General features: G+C 37.9%; 1 protein-coding gene across 2 annotated transcripts in view; it reads right to left on the minus strand.

Annotated features, from left to right (window-relative positions):
* COL9A2 (collagen type IX alpha 2 chain) overlaps positions 1–16,863 on the minus strand; it is a 135,146-nt gene that overhangs the window by 117,016 nt on the left and 1,267 nt on the right. The window contains exons 2-3 of one of the 2 annotated variants that reach the window (XM_049878899.1): positions 12,134–12,212; positions 3,049–3,125 (exon numbers count right to left, since the gene is read on the minus strand). The gene's annotated coding sequence lies outside the window, so the exon portion shown is untranslated. The remainder of the gene's footprint in view (positions 1–3,048; positions 3,126–12,133; positions 12,213–16,863) is intronic. The other variant, XM_049878898.1, reaches the window with a different exon arrangement.

Raw genomic sequence — 16,863 nt, forward strand, 5'->3', positions numbered from 1 at the left:
CACATAGAGAAACCTCACCAATTTAATGCTGAATGCAGGAAGCCCAACACAAAAGAATACATATTGTATAATTCTGTTTGTAAATAAGATATTTGAATAATCCAATTAAGCTTGATGAAAATTGAATGTACTAAAATACAATTCTTGGGAATTCCTGAGATCATAAGTTATTCTTAAAATACTTTCAACATTTTTCATACTCTTTAGTCATTACTATGAGGATCTAAAAATTGTTTAATGAATAAGAAATATAAAGTTTACTAGTATTTGCAAATAACTGTAGCCTATAGCAAATATCAATGAATAAGGAAGACCGAAAAAGAACTGATGTCTCTGAATTGTTGTGTTGGCAAAGAATATTAAATATACCACGGACTGCCAGAAAAATGAGCACATCTGTCTCGGAAGAAGTGCAGCCACAATGCTCCTTAAAGCAAGGATGGTAAGGCTTTGTCTCACATCATGCTTGATAAAAGTAGATGTTGTTGTTGTTAGGTGCCGTCAAGTCAGTTCCGACTCATAGCAACCCTAGCGCAACAGAACGAAACACTGCCCGGTCCTGAGCCATCCTTACAATCGTTGTTATGCTTGAGCCCATTGTTGGAGCCACTGTGTCAATCCACCTCATTGAGGGTCTTCCTCTTTTCTGCTGACCCTGTACTCTGCCAAGCTTGATGTCTTTCTCCGGGGACTGATCCCTCCTGACAACATGCCCAAAGTATGTAAGACACAGTCTCGCCATCCTTGCTTCTAAGGAGCATTCTGATTGTACTTCTTCCAAGACATATTTGTTCGTTCTTTTGGCAGTCCATGGTATACTCAATAGTCTTCGCCAACATCACAATTCAAAGGCATCAATTCTTCTTCGGTCTTCCTTATTCATTGTCCAGCTTTCACATGCATATGATGCGATTGAAAATACCATGGCTTGGGTCAGGTGCACTTTAGTCTTCAGGGTGACATCTTTGCTCTTCAACACTTTAAAGAGGATTTCAAGTCCTTTTCACTTTCAGCAAGCAAGATTGTGTCATCCGCATAACGCAGGTTGTAAATGAGTCTTCCTCCAATCCTGATGCCCCGTTCTTCTTCATATAGTCCAGCTTCTCGGATTATTTGCTCAGCATACAGACTGAATAGGTATGGTGAAAGAATACAACCGTGACGCACACCTTTCCTGACTTTAAACCAATCAGTATCCCCTTGTTCTGTACAAACAACTGCCTCTTGATCTATGTAAAGGTTCCTCATGAGCACAATTAAGTGTCCCGAAATTCCCATTCTTCGCAATGTTATCCATAATTTGTTATGATCCACACAGTCGAATGCCTTTGAATAGTCAATAAAACACAGGTAAACATCCTTCTGGTATTCTCTGCTTTCAGCCAGGATCCATCTGACATCAGCAACGATAGCCCTGGTTCCACGTCCTCTTCTGAAACCAGCCTGAATTTCTGCCAGTTCCCGGTCGATATATTGCTGCAGCCGTTTTTGAATGATCTTCAGCAAAATTTTGCTTGTGTGCGATATTTATGATATTGTTCTATAATTTCTACATCCAGTTGGATCATTTTTATTGGGAATAGGCATAAATATGGATCTCTTCCAGTCAGTTGGCCAGGAAGCTATATTCCATATTTCTTGGCATAGATGAGTGAGCACCACCAGCGCTGCATCTGTTTGTTGAAACATCTCAGTTGATATTCCTTCAATTCCTGGAGCCTTGTTTTTCTTCAATGCCTTCAGAGCAGCTTGGACTTCTTCCTTTGGTACCATTGGTTCCTGATCATATGCCATCTCTTGAAATGGTTGAACATCGACTAATTCTTTTTGGTATAATGACTCTGTGTATTCCTTCCATCTTCTTTTGATGCTTCCTGTGTCATTTAATATTTTCCCCATAGATGGTCAGCAAAAAAAAGGAATACCTTCAGGAAATGGATTGACACAGCAGCTGCAACAAAGAGCTCAAACATAACAACGATTGTGAGGATGGTGCAGGACCGGGCAGTGTTTTATTGGTCATTTGTATTTCTTCTTTGGTGGAATGAATGCCTATTTAAGTCTTTTGCTAATTTTTCAATTGGATTATTTTGTTGTTGAGTTGTAGGAACGCTTTATATATTCTGGATATTAAATCCTATTCATATATATGGTTTCCAAACATTTTCTCCCAATCTGTAGGTTGTCTCTTTACTTTGTTAATAAAGCCCTTTGATGCACAAAAGTTTTTAATTTTGGTAAAGTCCAATTTGTCTATTTTGGCCTTTTGTTGCTTATGATTTAGGTGTCATAGTCATGAATCCATTGTCAAAATCTAGGTCCCAAAGCATTACTCCTATGTTTTATGGTTTTACTTCTTATGTTTGGGCCTTTCATCCATTTTAAATTAATTTTTGTATATGGTATCACATTTGGCTCTAGCTTCATTCTTTTGCACGTGGAGATCCAGTTGTCCCAGCACCATTTATTGACGAGATTGTTCTTTCTCCATTGAATAGACTTAGCACCCTTGTAGAAAATCAGTTGGCCACAGATGTATGGGTTTATTTCTGGACACTCAATTCTAGTCCATTGGTCTATATGTCCATTATTATACCAGTACCAGACTATTTTGACTACTGTACCTTTATAGCACGTTTTGAAATTGGGAAGTGTAAGCCCTCCTACTTTGTTCTTCTTTTTAAAGATTGTTTTGGCTGTTCAGGGTTCCTTGCAATTATATATAAATTTGAGGACTGGCTTTTCCATTTATGCAAAGAAGGCTGTTAGAATTTTGATAGTGATTGCATTGAATTTATAGATCATTTTGGGTAGTTATTGACATCTTAATAATATTAAGCCTTCCTATCTGAATATGTTTCCATTTATTTAGGTGTTCTATACTTTCTTTCAGTAATGTTTTATAGTTTTAAGCATACAAGTCTTTCACATGTCTTAATTTTTGATGTGTAAGAGATATAACTGGTACATTAAACATGAAATGTCAAGGATATTATTGCTTGGGGTGAGGGGTGAGGGCGATGTGGGCTGGTAAGGCATGATACTCACCTTACAAGGACTGCACGACTTACAAGCTCATTGTTCACGCAGTCAGTGACTGATTCGGATTCTTTCAGAAGCAAACCCTGAAACAAGGATTGGAGTGCAAATAATTTATTTGGGAAAACAGGAAGTACCAATATGGAAGTGGAGGAAGTGAGACTGGGAAATGATGCTATCCAGTAAAGGGTACTGTATTAAGCTAGTTACCACCGTATAAGACTGGAACTTAAACTCAGGGAAACTCTGGGAAATTGCCAAACACACATCTCAGAATTATGGCATCCAGAGGCAAGCAGGCTGGATATTTACATACCAATTTCCAAGAGTCATTGGTTGAGGGCTCTTGGTGTTGGGGGGGCATGGTTACGGTTAATTCCTTGGCACTTGGGACAGCCTAGCTTCAGACACAGAGATGCAGATACTGGCAGCTGGCAGTTGCTAGAGCACACTGGAAGTTCTGAAGGATATGCACAGGAAGGAATTTGAGTTCTGCACCCCACTTTTCTCCTGCTCTATTCCCTGTCAGGGCGGTCCTTGGTGGTAGCCAGGCACCATCTAGTTCTTCTGGTCTCAAGCTGCTGGAGTGTCTGGTTTACATGGCCCTTTCTGTCTCTTGGGCTCATATTTTCCTTGTGTCTTTGTTGTTCTTCATTCTCCTTTGCTCCAGGTGAGTTGGGACCAACTGGTGCATCTTAGATGGCTGCTTGCTAGCTTTTAAGACCCCAGACGCTTCTCACCAATGTGGGATGCAGAACATTTTCTCAATAAATTTTGTTATGCCAATTGACCTAAATGTCCCCTGAAACCATGGTCCCCAGACATCCATCCCTGCTACTCTGTCCCTCAAAGGTTTGGTTGTATTTACGAAACTTCTTAGCTTTTGGTTTAGTCCAGTTGTGCTGACTTCCCCTGTATTGTGTGTTGTCCTTCCCTTCACCTAAAATAATTCTTGTCTACTATCTAATTAGTGACTACCCCTCTTCTTCCCTCCCCAACCTTGTAACCATCAAAGAATGTTTTCTTCTGTGTTTAAACCTTTTCTTGAGTTCTTATAATAGTGATCTCATACAATATTTGTCCTTTTCCGAATGACTAATTTCACTCAGCATGATGTCTTCCAGATTCATCCATGTTATGAGATGTTTTGCAGATTCGTTGCATAATATTCCCTTGTGTGAATATACCATAATTTGTTTATCCATTCATTTGTTGATGGGCACCTAGGTCGTTTCTATCTTTTTGCTATTGTGAACAGTGCTGCAATGAACATGGGTGTGGGTGAGGGCTCTTATTTCTCTAGGTTATACTCCAAGGGGTGGGATTGCTGGATCAGATCATACTTCTATTTCTAGCTTTCTAAGGAAGCACCAAATCTATTTCCAAAGTGGTTGTACCACTTTACATCCCCACCAGCAGCGTATAAGTGTTCCAGCCTCTCCACAACGTCTCCAACATTTATTATTTTGTTTTTTGTATTCTGTTTATGCCATGTATTAGGGGCTCCTAGTGTTGTCCCTATTTTTTCTTCCATGATTTTTATCATTTTAGATTTTATATTTATGCCTTTGATCCATTTTGAGTTAGTTTTTGTGCATGGTGTGAGGTATGGGTCTGGTTTCATTTTTTTGCAGATGGATATCCAGTTATGCCAGCACTGTCTGTTAAAGAGACTGTCTTTTCCCCATTTAATGGACTTTGGACCTTTGTCAAATATCAGCTGCTCATAGGTGGATGGATTTATATCTGGATTCTCAATTCTCTTACATTGGTCTATGTATATGTTGTTGTACCAGTACCAGGCCATTTTGACTACTGTGGTGGTATAATAGGTTCTAAAATTAGGTAGTGTGAGGCCTCACACTTTGTTCTTCTTCTTTAGTAATGCTTTACTTCTCCAGGGCCTCTTCCCTTTCCATGTGAAGTTGGTGATCTGTTTTTCCATCTCATTAAAAAAAATGCCCTTGGAATTTGGATTGGGGTTGCATTGTATCTGTAGATCACTTTGGGTAGAATACACATTTTCACAATGTCGAGTCTTCCTATCCATGGGCAAGGTATGTTTTTCCGCTTGTGTAGGTCTCTTTTGGTTTCTAGCAGTAGTTTCTTGTAGTTTTCTTTGTATAGGTCTTTTATGTCTCTGGTTAGATTTATTCCTAAGTATTTTTTTTTTTATTTTATCTTCTTGGGGGCTATTGTAAATGGTATTGTGCTGGGAGCCAGGCTGCAAGGGCGGCCCCTCTGCACCCACTGCCCCCAGCATAAACATCGAAGAATTCCTGAAAAGTCAGGAATATCTCTGTCATCTGTGTTATGTTTCTATTTCATTTTCAGCCTGTATATAGCAGAATGTATAAGCATAAAATTCCATTATAGATTTAGGGACCTTTGGACGGGGGGCGTCCTACTCATAATCCCCTGGTGAAATCTCGGGTAGGGACAGCCCGTGTGTTACTTGGGGATCAACATGAAGTTGTCTTAGGGGAAAAACAAACAGCTCGACTATGGAAAATAAGAATAGGATGGTGAAATCCTGGTATTTACCAAGGCCCTTTTTGTGATTAAACCACCACCCACACATGACCCCATAAAAGTGGAAAAACAAAAGGCAGTGAGTTCTCTCAGCCAATTTCTCAGCCAATTACAGCTCAACCTTCTCGTCTACCCCGCTCACTGCTGCGCTTGACTGGTCTTTGGGTATAGAGATTGGGCTAATTGTCCTTGGCATAATCGTGGACAATATGACGTAACCCAAAGTGGCTGGACTTCAAAAATTTGGCCACCCTGGACAAAATGGACAAAGCCTATGTGGCAATGGTTTTTGCAAAAAGATTAATTATTATAAAAACTGTGGAAGGAATTGCAAGATTAAGCATAAAGTGTAAAGCAGTATGAAGTCAATTATTACTTTGTGTAAAAATATATCAACAAAATATTCTCTTCAATTAAACAAAAAACTCATTGTACTTGTGTATGTATGCGGAACTGTACTATGTGTCACTTGGAAAATTATGTCTCTGGGAAATGATGTTTATGATTATATCTTGTACTGCCCCTTTATTGATCATGCGATGTTATGCTTTTGTAAGCTTATGATATAAAAGACCATGTAAAAAATAAAGAGAGAAGCCTTCTTTTTCTGCAGAATGAAAATATAAGACACTCTACTGCTCATTCTTTTTTCGCCGAACTCTACCCCCCCTCTGGTAACCCTGTTCATTGCTGAGGCTGGCCCCCGGCAGTATTGATTTGGTAATTCCTCCTCGAAATCCTCTTTGTTCGTGTAGAGGAATCCAATTGATTTTTGTGTGTTTATCTTGTATCCTGATACTTTGCTGAAATCTTCTATTAGTTCCAGTAATTTTCTTGTGGATTCTTTGGGGTTTTTTTTGTGTATAAGATCATATTATCTGCAAATAGAGATACTTTTACTTCTTCCTTACCAGTTTGGATTCCCTTTATTTCTTTTTCTAGCCTAATTGCTGTGGCTAGGACCCCCAGCACAATGTTGAATAAGAGTGGTAATAAAGGGCCTTCTTGTCTGGTCTCCATTCTCAGCACGAATCCTTTCAGACTCTTTCCATTTAGTATGACGTTGGCTGTTGGCTTTGTATAAATGCCCTTTATTATGATGAGGAATTTCCCCTCTATTCCTATTTTGCTGGGAGTTTTTATCATGAATGGGTGTTGGACTTTGTCAAATGCCTTTTCTGCATCAGTTGGTAAGATCACATGGTACTTGTCTTTTATTTATGTGATGGATTACATTGATCATTTTTCTAATGATGAACAATCCTGCATACCTGGTAGGAATCCCACTTGGTCATGGTAAAATTTTTTTTTTTTTTGATATGTTGTTAAATTCTATTGGCTAGAATTTTGTTGAGGATATTTGCGTCTATGTTCATGAGGGATATTGGTCTGTAATTTTCTTTTTTTTGCGGTGTCTTTACCTGTTTTTGGTATCAGAGTTATTCTGGCTTCATATAATGAGTTTGGGAGCATTCTATCCTTTTCTATGCTCTGAAATACCTTTGTTAGTAGTGATGTTAACTCTTCTCTGAAAGTTTGATAGAATTCTCCAGTGAAGCCGTCAGAGCCAGGGCATTTTTTTTGTTGGGAGTTTTTAAATTACCTTTTCAATCTCTTCTTTTGTTATACGTTTATTTAGGTGTTCTACCTCTGTTTTTGTTAGTTTAGGAAAGTAGTGTGTTTCTAGAAATTTGTCCATTTCCTCTAGGTTTTCGAATTTGTTGGAATACAGTTTTTCATAGTATTCTCTTATGATCCTTTTAATTTCAGTTGGGTCTGTTGTGATATCACCCGTCTTGTTTCTTATTCCGGTTATTTGCTTCCTCTCCTATTTTTCTTTGTCAGTTTGGCCAATGGTTTATTGATTTTGTTGACCTCTTCAAAGGACAAGCTTCTGGTCTTGTTAAACTCTCTCAAATTGTTTTTCTATTCTCTATTTCATTTAACTCTGGTCTAATTTTTATTATTTGCTTTCTTCTGGTACCTGAGGGTTTCTTTTGCTGCTCTCTATCTGTTCGAGTTGTAGGGCTAGTGTTTTGATTTTTACCCTTTCTTCTTTTTGGATGGGTGCATTTATTGCTATAAATTGATCGCTGAGCACTGCTTTTGCTGTGTCCCAAAGCTTCTGGTAGGATGTGTTTTCATTCTTATTTGATCCTGTGAATTTCTTTATTCCATTCTTAATTTCTTGTGTAACCCAGTAGTTTTTGAGCAAGGTGTTGTTCAGTTTCCATGTGTTTGATTTTTTTCCCTTGCTTTTTCTATTTTTGATTCCTACTTTTATGGTCAGAAAAGATGTTTTGTAATATTTCGATGCTTTGGATTCTGTTAAGGTGTGCTTTATGGCCTAATACGTGGTCTATTCTGGAGAATGTTCCATGTGCACTGGAAAAGAAAGTGTACTTGGCTGCTGTTGGGTGGGGTGTTCTGTATATGTCTACGAGGTCAAGTTGGTTGACTGTGGCATTTAGATCTTCCGTGTCTTTATTGAGCTTTTTTTGGATGTTTTGTCCCACACCGAAAGTGGTGTGTTGAAGTCTCCTACTATTATTGTGGAGCTGTCTAGCTCACTTTTTAATGCTGTTAGAGTTTGTTTTATGTATTTTGGAGTCCTGTCGATGGGTGTGTAAATATTTATTAAGGTTATGTCTTCCTGGTGTATTGACCCTTTAATCATTATATAGTGTCCTTTGTGGTAGATTTTACTTTAAAGTCTATTTTGTCAGAAATTAATATTGCCACTCCTGCTCTTTTTTGATTGTTGTTTGCTCGGTATATTTTTTTCCATCCTTTTAGCTTTTTTGTGTCTTTAAGAATAAGATATGTCCCTTATAGGCAGCATATAGACAGATTGTGTTTTTCAATCCATTCTGCCACTCTCTGTCTCTTTATTGGTGTATTTAGTCCATTTACATTCAGCATAATTATTGATAAGTCTGAATTTAGTGCTGTCATTTTTGTCTTTTTTCGTGTGTTGTTGACAGTTTCTTTGTTCCACTTAATTTTCTGTGCTGAGCCGTTTTTCTTTTGTATTTTCTTTTAATCCTTTTCATTGTTGTTGCTTTTGTATTTACTGAGTCTTTATGTTTTTCTTGTTTTTTATGTTGATGTGTAGGATTATAAATTTCCTCTGTGGTTACCTTAATATTTACCCCTATTTTTCTAAGTTTAAACTCATCTTTTATTTCTTTATATCACCTTGACTTCCTCTTGACATGAAAGATCTATGACTACATTCTTTAGTCCCTCTTTTTTGTTTTGATGTTGTCATCTTTTACATATTGATGTCTCAGTTTTCCTATTTTTAGTATTTTAGCTTTTCTTTATTTTTGTAACTTCCCTATCTGGGTTGATATCTGGTTGCTCTGTCCTGTGTTCTAGTCTTGGGTTGTCATCTGATGTTTTTGATTTTTTAACCGGAGAACTCTCTTTAGTATTTCTTGAAATTTTGGTTTGGTTTCTACAAATTCCCTAAACTTCTATTTATCTGAAAATGCCCTAATTTCACCATCATATTTGGAGACAATTTTGCTGGATATATCATTCTTGGCTGTCAATTTTTTCCTTCAAGGCTTTATATATGTCATCCCATTGCCTTCTTGCCTGCATGGTTTCTGCTGAGTAGTCTGAGTTTAGTCTTATTGACTCTCCTTTGTAGATGGTTTTTTGCTTATCCCTAGCCCCTCTTAAAATTCTCTCTTTATCTTTGGTTTTGGCAAGTTTGATTATAGTATGTCTTGGTGACTTTCTTTTGGGATCTACCTTGTGTGGGTTTCGATGAGCATCTTGGATAGATATCTTCTCATCTTTCATGATTTTCAGGGAAGTTTTCTGCCAACAAATCTTCAACAATTCTCTCTGTATTTTCTGTTATCCTCTCTGTTCTGGTACTTCAATCACTTGTAGGTTATTCCTCTTGATAGAGTCTCACAAAATTCTTAGGGTTTCTTCATTTTATAAAATTTTTTTTATCTTATTTTCCTCTAATAAGTTGGTGTCAAGTGGTTTTTCTTCAATCTGACTAATTCTGACTTCCATTGCCTCAGTTCTGTTCTTATGGCTTTCTAATTCTGAAATTTTATTGTTAATCTTCTGGATTTTTGTTTTCTGTCTCTCTATGGATTCTTGCAGCCTGTTAAATTTGTCATTATGCTCTTCTATAATCTTCTTAAACTCCTCTATTACTTTGTCTTTGTGTTCCTTGGCTTGTTCTGCATTTTACTTGATTTCCTTCCAGATCTCTTGAAGATGTCTGTATATTAATCTTTTGTGTTCTACCTCCAGTATTTCCAGGAAGTTATCTGTCTCTGGAAGATTTCTTGTTTTGAGGGCTTGCTGAAGCCATTAGGGTCTGCCTCTTTATGTGATTTGATATTGACTGTTGTCTCCAAGCCATCAGTAAGTTATTATATTTATTTCATGTTTGCTTACTGTGCCCTAGCGTCTTGTTTTGTTTTGATACGCCCACATAGGCTGCTTGTGCAAGCTAGTTTGATTATTGATGCCTTTGAATCTCTAACGTCCTGTCACCAGGTAGTTAGATCTGTCACTAGGTATGTGAGCCCAGGAGTCCATTTACTTTTCTTGTATGAATTCAGCTCAGGTGTCCATGTAGTTGGTGTACAAGCTCTTACCTACAGTCCTAGATGGGCAGGGGTGATTGGTGTAGGCACAGGTATCTGGCTGCAGTAGGGGGTCTAGTGCAGAGCAAGGCAGGGGGCTGACAGCCATCCTTGAGTGTCTGGGAGGAAGCATGTACCTATTCCCTACAGTGCATAGGTAGGTGGGTTTTGCAGCTGCACTATGGGCTCCCAATGCTGTTGACTATAAGAACTGGGGGCACCACTTATTCCTGGACCCCTGTTGCAGGTGAATATGTGGCATGGGTGGAGCCATCAGTCCTTAGGCCCCTGATGTGGGTAGGTGAGGATCCTGCTTAATAGGTAGAATGATGTCAAATGTCATGAACCTACCACTCCACCATATAGCTGATACAATTGAAGTTAGGCTTCAGGTATATACCCTGTTGTACTGTGCTAACGAGGGCCCAGGCTGTTGAAATGGGCCCACGCAGATTTACGCAGGTGTGAAAGGCATTCAAAGTCTGTGGACTCCTGATACCTGTGCCTAGGAAAAGGTGCTGTGCCTGTCCTGAGTTCCCGTCTTGGGGGAGCAGGCAGATTACTTTTTCCTATTTTTTAATTTGTTCCCTCTCCAAGGCTGGGAGAATGGCTCAGGACATGTGACGGATCCTACTTCCAGCCCAGGGGAGGAAGAAATCTCTGAAGCCAGCCTAGGACCTGGTGCAGACCAGGGAAGGGGCAGGTAAATGGGAGAGAGGTTTTTCTGAAAGGGGTGTTTTCTGATCCATGTGGAAGGTTAGACACATGTTCTTATCTTTTGCCAATTGAGCTCCACTTTTCACTGGTTCTGGAGGCTTGAATAGACTTTGCCATTCAGTCTTTCCCGATGTGGAAAATGCATCCCAAGCACCACTGCTTGCCTCACCACTGGCACCAGCTGACCCGGCCTCAGGGTGCCGGTTCCTGCTGGGTGAGGTCTGGCAACTCCTTGCTGCTTCTGAACTGTCTCTCCCTCCTCCTGCCACTCAGTCCAATTCCTCAACTTCGTCTTTGACGTTCAGGGCTCTTAGACTGTATTATATGATTGATTCACTTGTTTTTTCGGGTCTTTGTTTTTAGAGGGACCACAGGAAGCATCTGACTATTCCGCCATCTTGGCCCCACCTCCTGAATTTTAAGATCTTTTTATCTAGTTCCAAAATCAAAACAAAACCCTATTAGTATTCTAATAGAAGTTGTAATAAAACTTTTTTATTATTTGACATTTTTATGATATCAAATCTTCCCCAAGAATACTATGCCTTTTCATTTATTCAAGGTGTATTTTATGTCTCATAATAATTTTTTCATTTTCTTCACCTATAGCATATCATTATTAAATTTATTCTAAGTATTTTATAGTTTCTGGCTGCTATTGAAGAGGAAATATTTCCCCCCATTGCATTCTAGATGTTCATTTCTGGAGCAATAAAGATATTTATTTTCATGTATTTCTTATAAGACCACTACTTCACATCAAATTCACCTTTTAATTCTGGTAGTTTTTATCAGAGACTTGGACTTTTCTAGATATGAAGTCATGTCATCAGCAAAAAGAGATAGCTCCATCTCTTCCTTTCCAAAATTTGAGCTAGCTTCCTTTTATTATTGAGTTTGATAAATCCTCCCAATGTTAAAAAAAAAAATGCAATCATTAAATAGAATACCAAACATAACTAAAAATGCACAAAAGCAGAAGATAAACCAGATAATTGGGATCTCCTAAAAATAAACACTTAAACTCATCAAAAGGCTTCGCCAAAAGAGTAAAAAGAGAACCTACAGACTGGGAAAAAAATTTTGGCTACAACATACCCATCAAGGGTCTAATCTCTAAAAGTTATAGAAAACTTAAACACCTCAACAACAAAAAGATAAACAATCCAATTTAAAAATGAGCAAATGATCTGAACAGACACTTCACAAAAGAAGGCACTCACCCAGCTAATAAACACAGGAAAAGATGAGATGCAAATCAAAACTGCAATGAGATACCATCTCACACCAGGAATAATGGCACTGATCAAGAAAACAGAGAACAACAAATGCTGTCAAGGCTGTGGGGAGATTGGAATTCTTATACATTGCTGATGGGACTGCAAAATGGTAAAACCACTATGGAAAATGGTATGGCACTTCCTTAAAAAGCTAGAAATAGAAATACCATATTATCCAGCAATCTCACACCTAGGTATATATCCTAGAAAAACAAGAGCTGTGATAAGAATAGACATACATACTCTGACTTTAAACCACACAGTATCCCCTTGTTCTGTCTGAACAATTGCCTTTTGATCTATGTACAGGTTCCTTATGAGCATAATTGTCTGGAATTCCCATTTTTCACAATGTTATCCATAATTTGTTATGATCCACAGTCAAATGCCTTTGCATAGTCAACAAAACACAGGTAAACATCTTTCTAGTGTTCTCTGCTTTCACCCAAGATCCATCTGACATCAGCAATGATATCCCTGAATCTGGCTTGAATTTCTGGCAGTTCCCTGTCAATATACTGCTGTAGCTGCTTTTGAATGATCTTCAGCAAAATTTTACTTGTGTGTGATATTATGTATACACACACACACACACACATATATAGTAGAGCTTAAAGAGGCACAGTTATAGAAACTATTTAGATATCAAGACTGAACTACAAGACTTGAAGGCTAAGGACCACAGTCTTGGTGGATATCTAATCAATTGGCAAAACAGTTCATACAGATAATGTTCTACATCCTAGTGTGGTGAGTAGCATCTGGGGTCTTAATAGCTTTCCAGTGGCCATCTAAGAAGCAACTATTTGGTCTGTTTCCACTTGGAGCAAAGAAAAATGAAGATTCAAGGAAGCGATTAGTCCAAAGGACTAATGGCCCACATGAACCACAGTCTCCTCTCACCTGAGACCAGAAGAACTAGATAGTGCCTGACTACCGCTGCTAATCACTCTGACCAGGACCACAATGGAGGGTCCTGGTTAAAATGGGCAAAAATTCTAGAACAAAATTAAAAAAAAAAAAAAAAAGACCAGGCTTACTGGTCTGAAAGAGACTGGAGGAAGCCCCAAGACTACTGCCCTGAGACAACCTTCTAACTTAATACTAAAGACAATCCTGGAGACCACCTTTCAGCCAAATAATACAAAGGACTATAGAATAAACAATAACACCCAGGAAGAATGTGCTCCTTAGAGCAATCAACTATACAAGACCAAAAGGGCAACACAAAACTAAAGATAAGAAGGTAGGGAAGGACAGTAAACTGGAAGAATGGAAATGGGGAACCCCGGGATGAAATAGCAAAAAAAGTGCTGACACATTGAGGGGATTGCAGCCAATGTCACAGAATGATTTGTATATGAATTATTGATTGGAAAACTAATTTGCTAGGTAAACCTTCACCTAAAGACAATAAAATTCATTAAAAAGTATTCAATAGCAAGTTCCTGATTTTAATCAAATGGTTTAGTGTTGCACAAATTAGGGTACTATTTACTATTTTTTGTAGTCTTTGTTATAAGTAGTTTCCTTCTATTCATATTCTGTTTACAGTTTTTAGTATATTAGAACAAAAACTGGTAAATGGTCAGTGCTCTATAACTATTTGTTTATTAAACAAATATAAATATATTAGTAATGACTGCTGAAGTTTATTAATGTCCTTTTCAGTAACAATTGACATGATCACATGGTTTTTCCTCTTCAATCTGATGTAATAGGTTTATGTTACCGTATTTCCTAGTTTTGAACCGCCCTTATTGTCTTAGTGATCCAGGGCTGCTATAACAGAAATACCACAAGTGGATGGCTTTAACAAAGAGAAATTTATTTCCTCACAGTACAGTAGGCTAAAAGTCCAAATTCAGGGCGTTAACTCCAGTGGAAGGCTTTCTCTCTTTTGCCTCTAGTGGAAGGTCCTTGTCCTCAATCTTCCCCTGGTCCAAGAGCTTCTCAGTCACGGGGACCCCGGGTCCAAAGGACAAGCCCTGCCCTGGTGCTCTTTTCTTGGTGGTATGAGGTCTCCCACTCTCTGCTTGCTCCTCTTTCCTTTTATCTCTTAACACTGCCACAGGCCACGCCCCAGGAAAACTCCCTTTACATTGGATCGGGAGGTGACCTGAGTAAGGGTGGTGTTACAATCCCACCCTAATCCTCTTAACATAAAATTACAATCACAAAATAGAGGACAACCACACAATACGGGGAATCATGGCTTAACCAAGTTGATACATACATTTTTGGGGGGACATGATTCAATCCATGACACTTATATTAGAAAAAAACTTGCTTGATCATACGTTTTATATGTATTATTCATTTAATGCATTGTTAATATTTCATTTAGATTATTTGTATCTATAGTCAGAAATGAAGTTTATGTACAGTTTTTTTTTTTACTTAAAAAATCATGTTTTAGCGTTAAAGTTCTATTTATGTCATTATAGGAAACCCTGGTGGCATAGTGGTTAAGAGCCACGGCTGCTAACCAAAAGTTTGGCAGTTCGAATTCACCAGGCGTTCCTTGGAAACCCCATGGGGGCAGTTCTACTCTGCCCAGTAGGGTTGCTATGAGTTGGAATCAACTCGATGGCAACGGGTTTGGTTTTGGTTTTTTTAATATAATTAAATGATTTAAGAAGCACACGTCTTTTTCCTTAGTCTGGAATATTTTAAAAACATACTGTTTTTGTTGTTGTTTTTTAAAGCTTAGATAAAATTCATCAATGAATCCATCTAATCCTTGGCAATTTTCCATTGTAAATTTCTAATCACTTTTCTAATCACTGCTGTTATTTGGTCTATTCAAGCTTTCCACTATTTTGGTCAATTTTAGTAAATTATATTTTGCTAAGAAATAATCCATATCCTCTAGGTTTTAAAATTTGTTGCCATTGAGTTGCCTGAAGTATTCTTATTATTCTTTTAAAAGTTCCTACACATAGGTAATTTTTTAAGTATGAATTGCTTATTTGTTCATTGACCATTGTTTAGGTGTTTATTTTTTTCTTAAAGATTTAAAAGAATTACTAAAATACTAGTACTTTGTCAAGTTGTTCTGATAGCTTATTCCCAAATTTCACTTCTCTTTTATTTAACTTTATAATATTTTTAAGATCACAATTGAAAATTTCCTGTAACCCATGCCATGAATCTTTTCCTTTATCTTTTTTTTTTAGGGGAAGAAGGTTGTGCCATTCTCAGAAAGACTTCTGTGAGGTAGACGCCTCTTGGAATGATTGAGTGGCTCACAATGATTTTCCCCTTCATTGAGAACTGTCCCTCTTCCCCTCCCCAATCCACAGGGATCTCTATCATGTCTATGCCTGATCACAGCTAACTGATCAATGGTCTCACCAAGATTCGGAATTTTGAATTGAATAACACAGACAGGAGTTGCTAGAACGGAGTCATGTTAAGGGTGATGGTTTAGAGGGCACCTTACTTTCTGGTGGAAACCCTGATGGCATAATGGTTAAGTGCTACAGTTGCTAACCAAAAGGTCAGCAGTTCAAATCCACCAGGTGCTCCTTAGAAACTCTATGGGGCAGTTCTACTCTGTTCTGTAGGGTCACTATGAGTTGGAATCACTTGATGGCAACAGGTTTGGTTTGGTTTTGGTTTTACTTTCTGATGCCTAGAGATACACTGGTTCCTAACCTTCCACAGACTGGCAGATCATATCTTTTTGAATTCCTGAAGACACTCTAGAATCCTTCCAATAGATGCCCTTTTAACTTAGAAACCGACTCGTGCAAATAAGACCCTTAATCAAAAAACTATGTATAGCATAGTTTCTTATCTCAAAATTATGTATAGAACCACCTTTCTTTAGACATTTTAGTAATTCTTTTACTTTAAAATAAAATTTTACTGGAATTGCGTGACATATAACATGTTCAGTAGGAACCCAACTTGATCAGCTAACTAGTTGTCCTAATGTCACTTATTGATTAATTCATCATTATTACTTCACTGTTTTGAAATGCCACCTTTATAATATATTAAATTTAAATAATCAAGTCTGTTTCTGGGCTTGGGATTCCTTTTCACTAATTTATGTGCATATATTGGCACCAACCAAACCAAACCCATTGTCATACAGTCCGTTCCTACCCATAACAGCCCTATAGGACAGTGTTTCCAAGGAGCGGCTGGAGGATTCAAGCTGCCAATCAGCAGCTGTAGCTCTTAACCACTGTGCCTCTAGCGCTCCAGTGTGGCACTAGTCGTATCTTATTTTGATTACTCTGCATCTGTAATACAAGATAATATTCGATAGGACAAATTTACCTTCTTTATTGTTGGAAAGTATTCTTGGCTGTTCTGGAATATTTACCATGACTGCTAAACTTTAGAATTATTTAGTTTAAAGGAAGAGTTGAGATATTGATTGGGGTGAACTAAAGTTTATGTTAGCTGGAGGAAAGCTAACATATTTGGAATGTTTTCTTGCAGTCCATGAATATGGTACATCTCACTATTCTCTACACTTAAACCAATAACTTTCGTAGTTTTATTTAGTGTCCTGAATATTTCTTGTTGTTTATTCTTAGCTATATTTTCCAACATTTTATTACGAAAATATTAAAACATACAGAAAAGCTTAAAGAATTTTACAGTGAGCACCCATATACCGCTACCTAGACTCTACCACTAACATTTTACTATAT

This window comes from Elephas maximus, chromosome 3 (assembly GCF_024166365.1).
Source record: "Elephas maximus indicus isolate mEleMax1 chromosome 3, mEleMax1 primary haplotype, whole genome shotgun sequence".
Classification (NCBI taxonomy): domain Eukaryota; kingdom Metazoa; phylum Chordata; class Mammalia; order Proboscidea; family Elephantidae; genus Elephas; species Elephas maximus.